General features: G+C 49.7%; 1 protein-coding gene across 4 annotated transcripts in view; it reads right to left on the bottom strand.

Annotated features, from left to right (window-relative positions):
• The window catches only part of DOCK1 (dedicator of cytokinesis 1), a 495,128-nt gene that overhangs the window by 443,408 nt on the left and 33,168 nt on the right, over window positions 1-18,552 (bottom strand). The window lies entirely within an intron of this gene.

Below are 18,552 nucleotides of genomic sequence, written 5' to 3'. Positions count from 1 at the left end.
ATTCTTGGGTGGTAGAAAAATGAACACAACGCAATGAATTTTTCTTAAACCCAGAAGTATTCAAGATAAGAGACTATTCCTAATTCTGGTTATTTGACCTTTAAAGCTATCCCTCTTTGGATAGTGAGACGAGGACAAGAAAGAGCAGAAATGTCGTCTTCTTTATTAAGGTGACGATGACAGATGACATCTGGGTTTTAATATGTCTTTACTTGACAGAAGCACAAAGATGGCAGCTTCTTTGTAAGTTGCCCATTTCTCTTCTTTATTTTTCTGATCTGTTAAGATCTGGGAATAAGTCCATAGGGAATATGGTCATCCTGTGTCCACTCACATCTTTGGACTCACCTCCATCTGGCTGGTGGGCTGTATGCTTAATATAGTCCTCCTCCTCAAACCCACTTGCCTTTTTTAATAGCCATGCTAAAGGCAGGTGTCACTGAGTATACACACACAATCAGCTGAATTTCTCAGTCCTGGACTGCAGAGCCCAGAGTAGCAGCTTGCCATGCTGCTCGTGGGAAATGAGAAAGATGCAGAGATGAACCCAGCACAAGGGTTCTGTCCCAGAATGGTGCGTTGTTGTTTTTTTTTTTCTTTTTCTGGAAGAGTTGGCAGCAGCCCAGAGTGAGTAAGCACATGGATCTTTTTTCCCCCAAAATAAAAAATTAACGCACTGGTCTGTGCCTCACTTAGCTTATATGCATCAGAGACGTGAAAAGGCAAAGTCATCACCTCTGCTCAATCTCCTAATCACCTTAAAAATGACTGCCTGGGGATGTAAGGAAATAAATGTGGCTCGAAAATGAGAGAAGAGGGCTTCCACTTATAACAGCGATGATGCTGTGGATGAAACTGTTGCTGCAGCTAATGGTACAACACTGGGATACCTTGGATGATGACGATGATGATGATGATCATGATCATGGCAATGGTGGTGATGGTGGTGATGATGGTACCGGTGGTGGTGGTGATGATGATGGTGATGGTGATGATGGTGGGATGGTGATGATGGTGCTGGTGGTGATGCTGGTGGTGAGAGTGGTGATCACGATGGTGATGGTGGTAGTGATGGCAGCAGTGATGGTCATGGTGCTGATGGTGACAGCGGTGGTGACAGTGGTGATGGTGGTGGTGATGATGGTTAGTGACGATGGCAGTAATGGTGGTGTTGGTCATGGTGATGACAATGGTGCTGACGGTGATGGTGGTGGTGGTGGTGGTGATGACGGTGGTGATGGTGGTGGTGGTGGTGATGGTGATGGGTGGTGGTGACAGTGGTGATGGTGACAGTGGTGATGGTGGTGGTGGTGGTGGTGATGACAGTGGTGATGGTGGTGGTGGTGATGGTGGTGGTGGTGGTAGTGGTGACAGTGGTGATGGTGACAGTGGTGATGGTGGTGGTGGTAGTAGTGACAGTGGTCACGGTGATGACAGTGGTGATAGCGGTGGTAGTGATGGTGACAATGCTAATGATGATGGCTGACATCTACTGATTGTATTCGGGGCTAGACACTAGACAAAGAGCTTCACATGTTCAGACTAATTTAACCCTCACAACAGTCCTATGAGGTGGACATAGAATTTTTTCCATTTCCTTCATTGGAGTTCAGAGCAGCCTGGAGTCTGCCATGGCAGCCGCTGGAAAAGCTGTGCGGGACCACGACCAGCCTCAATGAAAGGCCTCAATGCCAACACCTTGCACAGACCCTTCCTCAATCCTTGGCTAGTGTCAACCACAGCCCTCCCTGGGCCTCAGATTGCCCTCCTGGTAGCCCTTCTGCAAATCACAACATCCAGCCTGGAGGTCCCTGACAGGCAAACATGCCTGCACATTTCTGAAGTCCACCAATGTCTAAAGCATGGACTTCTTATTCCTTACAAAGAACTCAAGTTGAGGTAATTCCAGGAATGCAAGGTTGGTGTAACATCCAAAAACCAATCAAGGTAATTCACCACATTAACAGAGTAAAGGATGAAAAGTCATAGGATCATCCCAATTGGTAAAGAAAAAGCATTTGAAGAAATATAATTCCTATTCAGGGAAAAACAAAAAACCAGCCTGACTACTCTGCCATTAGGAAAAAAACTACCACATCCATCCATCAACCAATTTAACAGATGAAAACACAGAACCCTACAGAGGAATTCTGACTTGCTCAAGGTGACCCAGGGAGTTGACAGCCCTGGGACCCCACAGTGTCCCTTCCAGACTGTCTCCATTATCCCACACTGCCTGACCCACCTGACCCACCTCTCCCTGCAATGAAAAATATATTTTAGCTGATCTCCTTGTATAAGCTCTCTTTTCTTGTATCACCAGTTACCTTCCTGAAATCTTACTCCAGAACACTGTACCATTTCCCTTGGCTTTGTGAATAATGGGTGAAGTCTCCAGCACAGCATCCAAAGCCCTCAGGGATAGGACTTGAACCCATCTTTCCAATCTCGTCTCCCCCCTCACACTCCTCTAGCACCCCCCCCACACACATCCTAGGCCTTCTGAAAGCTGCCCTGCCTCTGGAAATGCCTTCCTCCCCCCACTTCTGAAGGCCCCTTGCCTACAAGGCCCACTTTTAATTTCACATCCTTCTCCAGATCCTTCCTGAATTCTGACTTTCTCCCCTGACCAAAAAAAGGATATCTAAATTAACTGCTTGCTCCACAACTTTTTCCTATAAGCTCTCTGACATCCCATGGCCTTGCAAAGTGCTTATCTAAGTATCTGTCTCTCCCTCCAGACCAGATTTCCTTGAGGGAAGTAAACATTTATTAATCATTGCATTTCCCACAGTAGTTAATACCATGCCTTGCAGGCAACTCAATAAAAATTCACAGAATTAAGCCAGATCACCAAGTACTCCTTCCTGTGTGGTCTGCCATAGAGTGAGGGCAAAAAGTGTATCATATATTCCTCTTCTTCAAAATGACCCTGCCCTCTGCAGAAAGATCTGGGAGCCTGAAACTTATTCAAGCAATAAGAAAGAGAGACACAGCATTAGTTTTCCTGTCTCTGCTTTGGGTCTCTTCCATCTAATGAGGTAACTCACCATCAGCACTCAGAGTCAAAGCCTCCTTAAAACATCGAAGGTATGGGCTTGACCACACATTACTTCTAAAATCTGCTCAGCTCTTTCTATCCCTCAGTGTCCCCTTGAAATATGACTTCAGGATTTCAAGTAGCAATTTAAAAGTTAATTAATTCTTTTAAAAAGTCAATTTGTGAAAATTAATTGCTCTGTTTTTTATCTCATTCCCTTTGTCTTGCCTTTTCAATAGCATGCATCTTCTCAGGGCTCGGGGGAATGCGGACCATATCCTTAAGGGGACCGGGGCAAGGGCCCTGTCTGTGCCTGCTACAGGGCTTCATTCTAAGGGGCCATCCATCTGCTGTCTAGTCCATGCCAAAGACATACACTTGGTATTTCCCAAGATGCTGGAGGGCCCCTGCTCTGGTCTAGCACTGAGCTGGTGCTGGGGTTTGAGAGACGTGCCAGACCCAGTGCAGCCACTGGGAGCAGCCACCCCACAGCCTGGTCCTTTAAGGAGCAACCCTTTCACACACTGGACCCAATCAGAAAATCCAGTGCAGAAAGAACCAGAACATCATATATATATCCTTCCCCTCACCGATTAGGAGGCATACCACTCAGGCAAGGTTAGAGTTTCCCAGAGCCCTGAGCCATACTGAATCAGGGCACTGCTTTTGCCAATAGTCTCAATTTTCCCAAGCAGCTAAAAGTACCTGGTACACAGCAAGCCCTTTAAAATGGATGGATGGAAAGATGGGTGCAAGGGAGGAGGGAAAGGAGGAAAGATGAAAACAGATGAAAGATCTAAACACAAAAGAGACAACTTAAAAACTCTTAGAAGAAAACATAGGAGAGAAACTTCATGGCCCTGGAATTCACAATAATTTCCTGGATATGATGCCAAAAGCAAAGGCAACAAAAGACAAAATAGATGCTGGACTTCATCAAAATTTTAAACGTTGGGGCACCAACGGAAACTATCAACAGAGTGAAAAGGCAGCCCACAGAATGGGAGAAAATATGTGCATATCATATATCTGATAACGAACTGATCATCAGAATATTTAAGTTCCCACAATTCAACAACAACAACAACAACAACAAAAAAACACAATTAAAAAGCGGGTAACGGACCTGAATAGACCTTTCTCCAAAGAAAATATACCAACGGCCAACAGACACACGCAAAGATGCTCGACATCACCAGTCAAGTCAATGAGATAGCCCTTCACACTGGTTGGATGAGCAGTATTAAAACACAAGAAAACAACAAGTGTTGGCAAAGCTGTAAAGAAACTGGAAATCTTGTACATTGCTGGTGGGGCCGTGAATGGGGACAGCCATTGTGAAAACAGTCTAGTTGTTTCTCAAAAACTTAAATTTAGAATTACCGTATGGACCAGAAATTACACTTTCGGGTACAGCCAAAAGACCTGTAAGCAGAAAACCACGATAATTTTAAAAGATGTAAAGAATAAAAGGAAAGGCTGCTAGAGAGAATGAGGAAGTTTCCTGGTGGATTTAGCATCTCCCATTACTGGGAGCTCCGAAATATTCAGGGGCTCCACCTACAAGCTCCCTGTGGGTGTAACGGCTTCCCTCCCTTACCTCGTTCGACACAGGAGGTTCGAACCGGAAGGAGAAGCAAGAAGAAATCCGGGGTGATGGGCTCAAGATCAAAGAACACCTCCAGGTATGTGTGACAGAGAGAGAGAAAGAGAAAGAGAGACAGAATACCCACATTTCTAAAAAGGAGACCACTTTCAAGGTTTCAAAGTCACAGAGTTACTCCTTTGGGTTTCTATCTTTCTTTCTTAGGATCAGAGATTGTTTCACAGCCAACGAAGTCCCCCATGGCAGGATTTCCTGCCATGTTTGAATATCAGCATCAAGGAACTCATCTAAATAATTACAAGACGGAGCAGGGGCACAGCAAGATAAAGGACGGGTTGTTTGCTATTCAGGATTTCTTCTTGCCTTTTGGAGGGAAACAGGTGGGAGGGATGGTGAAGGTAACAGTGCGAGAAGAAACGTACAAAAGAGTCTTTTCTCAAATTCTAATGGAACTGGCAGACACAATTCAAAGATATTTTAGTATCTTTCTTCAGAATGAAATGTCACTGTGCACCTTGCCCACACCGAGCCGGAGACCGACCGCCTGGCTTGCATCCGGCCCCGAAGGTCACAGTGCCCACAACACCCGGCTTTTTGAGGGCAGACACTGGCTTGTGGAGGGGCATTAGCGTTCCTGCTTTTCCCTGACCGGAAAAATCAGAGTCAACTTTTCAACACTTTCATCTTTCCTAAACTCGGTGCCAGGAGAGAAACCACCGACTTCATTTTTGACAATCTTTGCAGATCCACCCACAAATAAGAAAAGACAGCTGACCTGAAAATTATTTATTTTTGCATTTCATTTTGCCCAGCAGCAAAGAGAGGCAGAGACAAGATAGGGGGAAAGATTTCATCTCTTGAATCATCTGTCTTTAAGGCAGAAAGGTTACTGCTGCTTAGGAAAGTATGTGGTAGAGAAATAGCGCGGCTACTACCCACCAGCCGTGGGGACTTCACAAGGACCCCACCCCACGGGGCTGGGCAAACCCCACCGCGGGCCAGCCCCAGGAGGCCCCCTGCAGACGCGCACAACAGACCCACCAGCCACTGGGACGTGAGCCCAGTGGACTCCACAGGCAGGGGCTGGTCCCAGGGAGATTCCTGATGGGGACCACGTGCAGCCAGGACCTCTCCAGTGTCTGACTGGACCCAGGTCTGTTTCTGTGCTGTCGACCTGGCCAGGCTTACAATCCCCCCACCCCACACCAGTCCAACAGGTTCCACCTAAAGGGCACCCTAAAAATCCGCCAGGGGCCCCAGGACGTCAGGAGCGGAGGCGAGCAGAGTCCCCACCACTGCAGACGCAATGGAAAAAAAGGAGAAGAAATGGGCTAAGACCTATTTCTCTGTGATACTAAATGATAACGTCACTTTGTCACGTCCCCAAATTCCTCTTCCTGGGATTCAGCTGAAAAGTCTCAGGTGATTTCATCCATACAATAAGGCCACTTCTCCCATTTTTCACAACATCCAGTTTTAATAGTAGTGGTGACAAATAAACAAAGGGAAGGACATAAGGAACATTCCAGAATGCTAATTTGTTTTTCTTAAAAAAAAAAATATGTACATATGTGTGTAAATATATATTTCATGTGTATTTACAGACATATATAAGAAGATATGTTTATATATTATTTCATATTATATATGAAAGTCACAAATAAAGCTAGTAATCGACTTGGGAGAAGACTTTGTCATTATGTAAATGTAAGCAGAGCTGTTCCCAAGGAACTGAACCACAGGCACCCATGCCCCACCCCACCCCCACCCCCCACACACACAGCCACACCAGGTATTCATCTAAAAGCTTACTTCTGTCTGGAACACCCTCTCTTCCCCTCCTCGTGGGGCTAGGCCCTGCAGCTCAAAACACCTGGGGGAGATCTCCCGTCACTTCCATCCACTCAGGGGGCTAAGGGAGCACACACTGAGCTCCACAGCGCCCCCTGCCCACCCTGACCAAGCGCCAACAGAGACCTGCCCATTTGCTAGTCACACTGGATGCACCCATCACATCAACAGGGCGGTGAAGAGAGCCTCCCTCCTGTAGCTTCCCATTCTGCAAACGGTCCTTCTAAACCACCGGAGGCCGGTCTACCCCTTCAACTCACTGCTCCCCGCCTCCTCTCACGCCTGCCCGGCCTCTGTTCCACCTTTGCCTCCAGGCTTAACGGTGCCTGGCCCCGAGCGTCACCAGTGATGACTGAGTGAATCACTTAACAAATCAACATAGGGATTCAAGGCGGCCAAACCATTAACCTGAATCTTAAATCCACAGGAAAACACTGCAGTTGTGTTTTCACTGATGTCACATTAGGAACCGAGGACTAGACCAGGATCTCAGCAGAACCAACTTCCTATACATGCATTTCGACAGCCAGACCAGGGAGGCATGTCCTGGGGGTCCAACCATCCGCCCAGAAATAAAGCACAGTCTCACTTGGACAAATGGTGCCGATGACCCCACCCAGGCACCTGCACACGCTCAGCCTCGCTGGCGAACCACACAACCATGGCGGGCTCTGAGGGGCAGCAGAGACTGAGTGGGTCACCCTGCACTCTGAGCAGGGTTCTGCCCGGGGGAGATGCTGCCCAGCACCCCCGCCGATGGCTTCCCTTTCCCTGACCACTCCCTGGTGACACTCCACAAGAAGAGATCTGAGTGGAGAGGAACCGCAGGAGCTGAGCTACACCAACCCAAGAATGAAAAACCACTAAAATCAGGATGAAGTCGCTGGTGTCGTGCAGCATGTAGTGCAGTGCACTAATACTCTGGTCCCCAAATTACTCCAGACTTCCAGAGAACAACTAACTACCTGCCCTTTCCAACAGGGCCCTGAACCTCCAACATCCTCTGCATACTCCCCATCTTTCCGTCTTGTAAATCAAGACATCCTCATCACCCACGATGGGCTTCTGCAGAGACATGGAAAAACATACTGTGCCAAATGTCAAAGACAAAGCCCCACCTGTGGTCCCCACAAGCTGTTCCTTCCCTTCAACCTGCTCTTCAGAAGCCACAGGGGTTTAAAGCCACGGGTAAAAGAAGCAATATCCCTGTGTATTGCATGAACACAGAGGCATCCAGTATCTCTGAATACAGAAAAAAATGAATGCAGTGAGCCATATAACAAAGGAGAATACGCTCACCTATGTGCCCTCACAGGCGTCCACATTTTAACGAATGGGATAAAATGTACCATCTTAGGTAATCAGTTCAATGAGTGTAAGATCGTTCTATACCCCACATAAACCCAACATAAGAGTTCCAGAAAGTACTCTTGCGCCCCTCTCTAGGCAATTTCCCTCCCACAGCACCACTTTTTGATTTGTCTCACCATAGCTCAATTCTGTCAACTCTTGGATTTAATGGAATCCAAAAAGTACCAACAAGTTCGGTCAATGCTTGGATGTAAGAGCAATTATATTATATGTACCTCTTTATGCCTGCCTTCTTTGGCTCAACATTTTCAGATGGACCCACAGGGCCCTCTCAGAGGTTTGTTCTTTTTAGTGGTATATAGTCTTCCACTGTATCAACACATCCCAATGTATCGATCCGTTCTCCTGAGGATGGACATTTGTGTTATTTATTTCCCATTTGAAGCTATTTATTTAAAAACAGGCCACACCGAACGGCTTCCATCAATCTTTTAGTGGCCGTGCTTTCTACCAATGGGAATTTCAGCCTTGATTAGAGGTGTCCGCACTCTGAGAAGCTGCACATGGCAGAAGCATCCAGCACAGGCAGAGCAGCCCACCGGCCCGGCAGGCACGGGCAGGCATGGAACGCGGGCACCCCTCCACACTGGGACTCCCGGGGAAGGCACACTCCGCACCAAGGAAACATTTGGTTCCTCTGTAGTTTGTGACAACTCCCCCTCCTGAGTGTTACATTACTTAGCTTTGATAAAATATAAAACCGAAGATTAAAAAACAATAAGCACTCTTTGAGGAAAAACAATAAAGCCGAGCACACATGGGGTGTTCACGCAGGAACCTCGACAGGCGCTGCAAGAGGAGAGCCCCCGGCAGCCCCACATTTCCAGACACGTGTTCCGGGGAAGAGCCATCAGCCCCCTCCCGTGGAGGGGCCTTTCAGGTGACAAGGCACTCTGCCTCCTCTGTGCTCTGATCCGACCCTCCCACACGATGGACCCCTCCCATAGTCAGTCCACATACTACCCCATTTCACAGATGAGAGCAGGGAGACAGACCTGTGTGATGTACCTGAGAAGTAAAGGGGCCCCTCAGCACCTCCTGACCCAGGACCCCAGCCCCAGAGCACGCCACCCCCACTGCCCGGTTGCATAGGCCCGTTTCCAAGACCAGCGGGCCGCTCAGTGCAACAGGTCACACTCTCTTGACCTCTGCAGCCCAGCCAGCCATCCCCTCTGAGCAGAGCACTCAGACTCCAGCGTCGAAACATGGGCTCAACTCCAAACCCCAGCTCAAACCCTTAGGTGAGTAACGTAAGTTGTCTGAGACTGTTTCCCTCTCTGTAAAAGGGGCTGATGACAGACGAGGTAGCACCCCATAGATGTGTGTCTGACATCATGCATGGGAAAGCTACCCAGCCGAGGCTAGCCCCTAGCACGTGCACAAAAAATGTCAGCTTCACTTTCGAAAGGGTTCAAGTGCAAAGTGAGAATCTGCTTTCCTCTGGCTGCCACGCATGTGGAAAGCAAAACAAGTGCTCCACCGTCATCTTCCAGGAGGCCCCTTTGCCATCCCCTCCTCCCTGCTCCCCGCCCTCCTCTTCTGAGACCCGCTCCTCTCCCTGGATGAGCTGCACCGAGACAGGGTCCGGTCATTTCTGCCAGAGCAAATAGAGGGGAGACGCTCGTGGCCTGCAGGGCCTCAGCACAAGCTGTGATCACAGGGCACCAAGTTCAGGATCAGCACGTGCTTCCTCTTCCGGGGCAGTCCCAACCTTCCAGAAATCCTCATAAAGGGCTGCACTCCGGAAGGAAGGGGGAAGCCTGCTAAGTTGTGTTTGCTCTGCACACTGCAGATGCTAATTGCTAATGAGCAATGCCCCAGCCAGGCTGCCCGGACACAGCCCTCTTGTTCCAGAAGAGAAGCAACACTGGACAGCCACCACTGGGCCCGGACGCGCTGCTGGGGAGAAAGGGACACTGCCACACTTGCAGGGGGTTAGCAGGGAAATGGGAAGGGAGCCCGTCCCACGGCGGCCTTCAAGGAAGGAGCCACAATCCTGACACGGCCAGACCTGGGCCACCCGCCTGGCATGTCTGTTTCACAAGGCGTGTGGACACATGTGCTCCCAGGGCCTCCTCCAGCATCCTGTCTGAAACATCTAGCAGGCTGCACAAGTTCCCAGAGGACACAAGACAAATCGTTCCTCCATTGAACACTTGATAAATCTGCCTTCTGTGCGCAGTGCCCAAAGACGGGAGAAGACAGCGTGGGTTAGCTGAGAGGGGTGTCTGCAGGTGGGCTGCCCTTCACAGAGCAGGCCACAGGCTCTGCGCACAAACATGGAGCATGGACACCCGGGCCCGAGTACAGATCTAAGACGAGGCATTAAACAATCCAGCAGATGCTGTGGCGGTCTCACTCGGCCTGCCTGTCCGCTCCTCAAAACGCTACTCTGCCCAGACCCAGGCCAGCCAGGAACGGCCTTTAGACTTGAACAGCATGAGCCTCCGTCACTGGCCCCACTGTGCCCTGCTGATGGGAATGTGAAGGGTACAGCTGCTGTGGAAAACAGTTTGGCGGTCCCTTAAAAAAAAGTAAATATAATTAATACACAGCCTAGCAATTCCTCATCTGGGGAGATGCCCGGAAGAATTGATAGCAGGAACTCGATCAGATATTTGTGGTCATGTTCATAGCAGCAGGACTCACAACACCAGAAGGGGAAGCGAGCCTTCAACTGCCCGTGGACAGATGAAGGGATAAACAAAATACAAGCCATCCATATGATGGAATATTATTCAGCTTTGAAAAGGAAGGAAATTCTGACTCATGCTACCACATGCCTTGAGGACCTTATGTTAAGTGAGATAAGCCAATCACACACACAAAAAAAAAATACTGGATGATGCCACTTAGATGAGGTACCTAGAAGAGTCAACCTCATAGAGATTAACACAGAATGGTGGTTGGCAGGGGCAGGGGGAGGGCGACCGGGGAGTTCGTGTTCCGTCGGGACAGAGTGTCAGTTTTGCAAGATGAAACAGTTCTGGAGAAGGATGGTGGTGATGGTTGCACAGCCACGTTAATGTCCTTAATGCCATGAAATGGTACACCGAAAAATGACTAAAATGGCCAATTTTATGTTCTGTACATTTTGCCATGACAGAAAGAAAGAGAGAAAGAGAGGAAGAAAGGAAAAGAAAAGAAAAGAAAAGAAAAGAGAAAAGAGAAAAGAAAAGAAAAGAAAAAAGAAAAGAAAGTGCAGGGTCCTGTGTGACCACACAAATCTCAGGCCTGTGACTCCAGCTCTGGCTTCCAGAAGCCTCTCTTTCTAGGCAGCCGCTGCCCCATTTGCAAGGGCAGTGTTTCTCCAGCAGAGCTACCGTGAGCCTGACGAGCTATGTTATATTTTAATAGTCATTTCAATTGACTATAAAAATACAGCATCACATAACAAAATTGCTTTTGCACTGTGGTAGAAATACTTAGCAAGAGATGAGAAATACTTAGCAAGACTATAAAAACCTATTTGCTTGCTTATAGACTTGCTGCTGAACAGAACAAGAGAAGAGAATAAAGGGAAGGCAGAGGAGAATCCATCCCAGAAAATGCATGCAACATTGTGTCCGCCATGATACTCAATAGACAGGATCCACTTAGTATTTTTTTAACGCACTAAGCAAACAATTGAATATTTCTCAACTATTTGTTTGTTCCATTTTTAACTTTTAAAAGCCTGACAGTGGAAAACAATGATTTCCCTGTAATTCCCTGTTGTTCCATCTGACTTGCACACAGCATGCTCCAGATAATACTGCAGCTGACCACTGAGAAGCCACAACAGCCTCCAACCCCAACACACGTAGGAAATATTTCCTCCGCCAAACCAGTTTCCTGGGAAAAATCCCAACCACAAACAAGGGATAGTCTTCTCATACTGTTCCCATGAGGCCTTTTCCACAAAGGCATTCAGTGAGAAAGATGGGGGGTTCACCACTATCATCATCACTGACAATACGGCCACCACCACTCCCATCACCACCAACACCACCACTAACAACACAATACCACCACCGCCAGCATCATCACCACTGCCAACACCACCAACACCATCACCACCAACACCGTCAATAACAACACAATACCACCACCACCAGCATCATCACCACCAACACCATGAACACCGACACCATCACCACCAACACCACCACTAACAACACAATACCACCACCACCAGCAGCATCACCACCGTCAACACCAACACCATCACCACCACCACTATCACCAACACCAACACCATCACCACCAACACCAATAACAACACAATACCACCACCACCAGCATCATCACCACCAACACCACCAACACAATACCACCACTGCCAGCATCATCACCACTGCCAACACCAACACCATCACCAACACCAATAACACAATACCACCACCACCAGCATCATCACCACCATCACCGACACCATCACCACCAACACCACCACTAACAACACAATACCACCACCACCACCAGCATCATCACCGTCAACACCAACACCATCACCACCACCACTATCACCAACACCAACACCATCACCACCAACACCAATAACAACACAATACCACCACCACCAGCATCATCACCACCAACACCATCAACACCATCAACACCAACACCATCACCACCAACACCAATAACAACAACACAATACCACCATCACCAACACCATCACCGCCAACACCACCAACACAATACCACCACTGCCAGCATCATCACCACTGCCAACACCAACACCATCACCACCAACACCAATAATAACAATACAATACCACCACCACCAGCATCATCACCACCATCACCAATACCATCACCACCAACACCACCACTAACAACACAATACCACCACCGCCAGCATCATCACCACCAACACCAACACCGACACCATCACCACCAACACTGACACATCACCACCACCACCAACACCATCACCACCAACACCACCACTAACAACACAATACCACCAGCACCGGCATCACCACCACCGCCAGCATCAACACCATCACCACTGCTACCATTGCTGTTAACACCTGTAACGACACCATCACTGCTACCACTACCCCATCACCATGGTAACAATCACAGCTAACTTTCATTCTGCACTTACTAAAACCAGACACTCTCACTAAAGACCTCATGCATCTCCTCATTTCACCCTCTACTAGCCCTCTGACGTGGGTCCAAAGAGCATCCATTTCTGCATAGAAAGCTCTGAGCCAGGAAGAGGAAAGGAGGCTGAGCTGCTGGAGCCCCTGCGGGCACCACGTGACCTCTGGCCGGGGGAAGAGCCCTCCCTGGCTGCTCCACGCCTCCCAAACAAAGAGCAGCTATGCCACTGCTTCTCACAAACAAGGGCTTCAGAGTGCTTCCTCCAGAACCAGCTCCCCTGTGCTTCAAAGGGACTGTGACAATGGTGAACAGTGTCAAAGGCCCCCTATCCCTTACTCTGGGAAGCCCTTGAGACCTCATGAAATAACGGTTCCATTAATCCCATGAAGGGAACCCCAGGCTAGAGGAGAAACTGCCTCTCCACGTCACCTCTGGCCGAGCTCACCAGAGCCTCTCAGACCACCGGCCAATCCAGCCCAGCCAATGAGCAACCTGGACCACCCAAGATCCCAGGTGAGTACCAAGAGCAGGTGGAGGCTAACAAGACAAGATTCCTCCACCCAAGACAGCTCAGAGTCTCAACCAACCTCCCTCGGTCCAAAAAGCAGAGACACGCCTGATACAGAGGCACTGCCGCTGGAATCGAACTGGAAGCCAGGTCTCCAAAGGACAAAGGGAACTGGAATGCCCTCAGTGCGGAGCAGCCACGGCTGCGTGCTTCTCAAGGACGATCCAAGGCAATCATCGCAAAACCTTCCTGGGGAAGTGGGACTGCCACCATTCCCATCACACAGGTCAAGAAATGAGGCTTAGGGACTGAGGCTGCCTGCTCAGAGTCACAGGCCTAGAAAGTGGGGGAGTCCGGGCTTGGGAGCCAGGCATCCTAAGTGAACTGCTACAAAGAACACCCAGCCTGAATTCAAAAGGAGCGCTGCCCCCCGCTGGCAGCTGACGGTGGCTCTTCCTCCCTGGCTCCTCTCCCCCCGGCGCTCCCTAAATAGCTCCCACAAAACCAGGCGGAAAGATGTCAAAACAAAAGTCACACAAAATATCATCTAATATCACACAAGGCCTGTCACAAGCAAACCTTGTCACCAAGTCCTTTTTAGGTGAAATATTCTCTACTAATACTTTTCCGCTGCAGATCCTTCCTGCATCCGTCAAACTCCTACATCTTCCTGTCTAACACAAATTTATCGTTAATGCGCAAAAAGGACATTCAATACCCCATGCTCCCAGAGCACAATCGCACAGAGAAATCCATCCATGTCCCAGCTCTGCCCTGCTCCTCTGGAATAAAGCAGGGGATGTACCAATGCCCTGGGGAGAGAAGAGGTTTGCAAGGATGGATCCCATCATGGAAAGATCCCATCATGGAAACCACCCTCACCCTCCCACGCTCAGGACTGTCATCTGCACTTGGTAGGTTGCTCACTGCACAAAAAATGCTCAGGGCTGAAGGGGTAAGTAGGAGCTGAAATCCAGCCCCCCTCATTGCTTGCCAAGCAGTATGCCCACCCCAAGGGGGTACCTTTCTGTAATTCACAAAAGTACTGCACGGCTTAGGGGTGTCCTAAAGCTCCCCCATCCCCGTCCAGGCCTACATGAGCATAGGAGTGAGGGGTTGTTAACTCCATGTCCCCAGGGCCTAGCACACCACGTACATGTGACCTACATCTTCAAGGCTCAAACAGGATTGGGCAGCAAACAGACGCAGAGAAGGACCCACTTAGGTGGAACCCCTGAGTTAGGAAAGCCCTCCCTCCCCATCGGGACCTGCACCACCGCCTGGTTAAGATGGGCAGGATCCAAATGGGTACCCAGGGTCCCAGGGGCAAAGGCAAAAGAGTGGTTATAAAGGGAGAAAGATCTAGAGTAGGCATAGGCAGGGAGGAAGGCCTAGGTAACAAGACAATCTGGGCCCAGCTCGCCAGCTTGCTGGCAAACACGCTGCGCTGGCCTGCCTTCCCTCCTGCTCCAGCGCTGCCTTGGGTGGCTGGGAGGGCAGGTGAGCTGACACAAGCCACACCAGCATACCTCCCCTGCCTCGAGAGGGCAGACAGGTGCAAGGGTCCTTTGTGAGGGACAGGATGGAAAATCAAACCCAAGGGACCAGAGTTACTCAGACACACTTCCAGTGTGTGGGAAGGTTGGAGTTAATCGTAGCTTAATAGCTGAATATACAAATCACGGGTTTCTTAAGAGGCTAAATCTCCGGGGAAACAGGGCCTCTGGTCCAGTGTGCTGGCCCCGACCCAGCACGCAGTCTTCCTGCTCCACCTCTGGCCGTGGAAGGCCTCCCTCAGTGCTCCATCCCTGACCCCACTGCAAGAAGGAAAGGTTCAGCATACAGATCTCACCATAACTTTTAAGAATTCATAATGTAATATACCAAAACCATTCCACCGCACACTGCATGGTATATGAATAATATCTCAATAAAGCTATTTAAAAACAACCGCATGTGTGCGTGGTGGCCCTGTCCAGCAGGCGGTCCAGGCCACTAGGCGAAACTTTACCAGCGATCGTTGAGACATCGCAGTGACTGGCTGCTGAGCCCTGTGTGCACGGCCACACCAACACCGGGCTGCCTCCGCCAGCAGACCACCAGAGCTTCCAAGAAACTGCCTCCCACAGCCATCAGAACACAAACCACCAGTGGCAGAGCCCCAGTCTGCACCCAGCAGGGTTTGACAAACACAGGCCTCTCAGGACCAGAAAGGAAGATCAAGCGCAGAGGACCCAGTGCACAGCTCAGCAAGGCCAGGTTTAAAGAGTGTTTCACTCATACATGCATTTTCCTGGAGAACCCACACAAATACCATAATCCAAATGTGATCTGCACTTGGCTATTTAAGAATACAGCCAGGGGCACCTGGGTGGCTCAGTTGGATGAGCGTCCGACTCCTGGTTTCAGCTCAGGTCATGATCTCAGGGTCTTGAGAAGGAATCCCACAGCAGGCTCTGAGCTGAGAGTGGCATCTGCTTGAGATTCTCTCTCTCCCTCTGCCCCTCCCTCCCACCCCAGTGCTCACTCTTTCTCTCTCTCTAAAATAAATAAAATTTTAAAATCTTTAAAAAAAAAAAATACAACCCCTCCACATACACAAAAAACTTGCTTTCAAAATTAAAAGATTTCTTTTCATTTTCGATCACCCCTTTGCCCATCCTGGAAGGAACGTCCTTGGGGTTGGCCCAGCTCTCTGCACGGAGGGAAGAAGGACTTCCATGGCGCCCGAGCCCCTGCCTCTCCTCCTCACACCCCTGCCTCGCCTTCTCACAGGCACCTTTCCCCCGGGGCACGCCCTTGCCGGGCAATACCTGGGGATTACGCCTAGCACGATGCCCAGCCAGTCACTCACGGATTCCAGATCACAGAATGCGTTCCTGGGGGGGATCAAATCCCAGATGCTCTTCAGACCTCAGAGCTCCCGGCAGGGTCAGACTGAGGCTTCTTCCCCAACCTGTCCCTTGTCACTTTCTTACAGTTTCTCCCGAGAGGCCCCTCGATCAATCACTCGGACCAGGATCCAGTCTCAGGCTCAGCTTCTTAAGCTACCAGTTTCAAAGTGGGAATACACCTGACCAAGAGACAAGTGCAAAAAACTTCACCGGGGAAAATCTAACTTGTTCAGATGCCCAAGGCAAGAGAAAGTTCGGCTGTGGACCAAGAGGAAGTGAGAGCGATGGGAAGAGGGGAGAGGGAGTGGAGAGAGAGAGCTTGATTTTTTAAAACAAACTCAGACAGGTCATTTGTCTGAGGTCCCACAGCTTAGAAGCAGCCATGTCAGGAGAGCAAAGCCTTAACCACGGCTCCCCCAGCACCTCTCAAAGTTCGCCATCCCACCGCCACGAGCCCAGTGTGCACACGGTAACGGGGACAATAAAACACGACATAAAACTGTAAATGTGTATCAGTGATGGTCAGTGAAAAGCACTCAAGGCATTTTATTTGCTCATTCCATAGATCAGGAGTCTGCAACCACAGCCTGCAGACCCACCTGGCCTGATGCCTATTTTTACAAATAAAGTTTTATTTATTTACAGTGTAACAGGACAGCTGAATCGTTGCCCCAAAGTCCTCAAAGCGTGATTTTGAGAATATGCTCCAGGACTCCTAGAACAGTACGGCTGACGGCCCCTGGAAAACACCCTCCACCCTCACCCTCGGGTGCCGAGGAGTCCAGGGTTGTCTCCATGGCTCCCCCGCCAGAGCCACTGGGTTCCTGCCCACAGCTCAGGACAGGCACTGGGCTCCAGAGCAAGGATGGCCTTCTCCTATGCTCAGGAAGGGTCACCAGCTCCCGCTCCCTGAATGTCAACCCCACTCGACGTAAGACAGATCATAAAAGAGAGACCGAATTCCATGAAGTAGTATTTTCTTTTTCCAGAGGAGCGTCTCTCAATCTTTGCAACTCAGGTCAGTGTTTGCCTATTCCCTTTCGATAAGGGACCCCAAGAGGGAACCAATGCTTCCTGTATGATCATCATAGTGTGTGGAGGGCACGTTCTGGGCACCCACGACAGCTGGATGGGATGAGGTCGCCAGGACATCCCAAGGCTGAGGACCTCAAACTCAAAGACTGGATGGACAGACTTCCAAAACGGCTACTATGATCCCCATCTCCTGGAGTTCGTGCCCTGGGTGGTCCCCTCCCTTTGAGCGTGGGCTCGACCTACTGACGCACTGTCAGTCAACAGAAGACAGCAGGTGACAGGCTGTCACTTCCATGATGAGGTTCCATGAAGGAGCCTGGCTTGTCTGTGTGTCTGTGTCACTCTCAGAGCTTACGCATTTTGATAAAACCAACTGCCCTAAGAAGAGGCCCATGTGGCAAGGAACTGCAGATGAGAGCCACCGAGGAATCCTGCCAACAACCGCCCAAGCTGAACCCTGACATGACCTCGCCTGGAATGCAGCCTCCAGAGACAGCCCGAGCTGGAAGACCCAGCGCAGCCATGCGCACGGTCCTGACGCACAAGAACTGTGAGTTGACAAACACTGTTTTAAGCCACCAAGTTTGGTGTCATTTGTTACACAGCAGCTGATAACTAATACAGACAAACTGGCGAAGCTGGGACTCGTCCTCTGCTTTCCTCAGTCCAGCAGGCGCCCACCTCGAGTCCCAAAGCACGCCCTGCACACACGCCTCCCTCCAGCCACTGGCTCAGGGCTCTCTCCCGCCCACAGCCGGGCCTCTGCCACTGCTGTCTGCCAGGCCCCCACCATCTCTTAGCTGGGTTAATGCCGGAGCTACCTGACCTCCCACCCGCTCTCCTTCCTCCTTCTTGTTCGTCAAATTACCCATGGGATCTTTCTAGAACAAAATCAGATGAGGTTACTCTCCGGCTTAAAACCCTTCAATAACTACTCTCTGATCTAAAGATAAACTCAGATCCCTCAGTAAAGCTTATGGATCAGCTTAGCTCTCCTGGCACCTTGCCTTTGGCTCCCTCCTCCACCCGCCCTCAGAATGATCCAGACCCAACTTCAACGCCCCAGGCACTCCCGTGCCTCTGGGCCTTCAAATATATTTACATGACTCCCACCTGCCTTCCTTCATCTCATTAATTCATACCTATTCTT

Source organism: Zalophus californianus, chromosome 15, assembly GCF_009762305.2.
Source record: "Zalophus californianus isolate mZalCal1 chromosome 15, mZalCal1.pri.v2, whole genome shotgun sequence".
NCBI classification, from domain to species: domain Eukaryota; kingdom Metazoa; phylum Chordata; class Mammalia; order Carnivora; family Otariidae; genus Zalophus; species Zalophus californianus.
The sequence above is the reverse complement of the archived record's forward strand: the minus strand, read 5'-3'. Positions and strand labels throughout refer to the sequence as shown.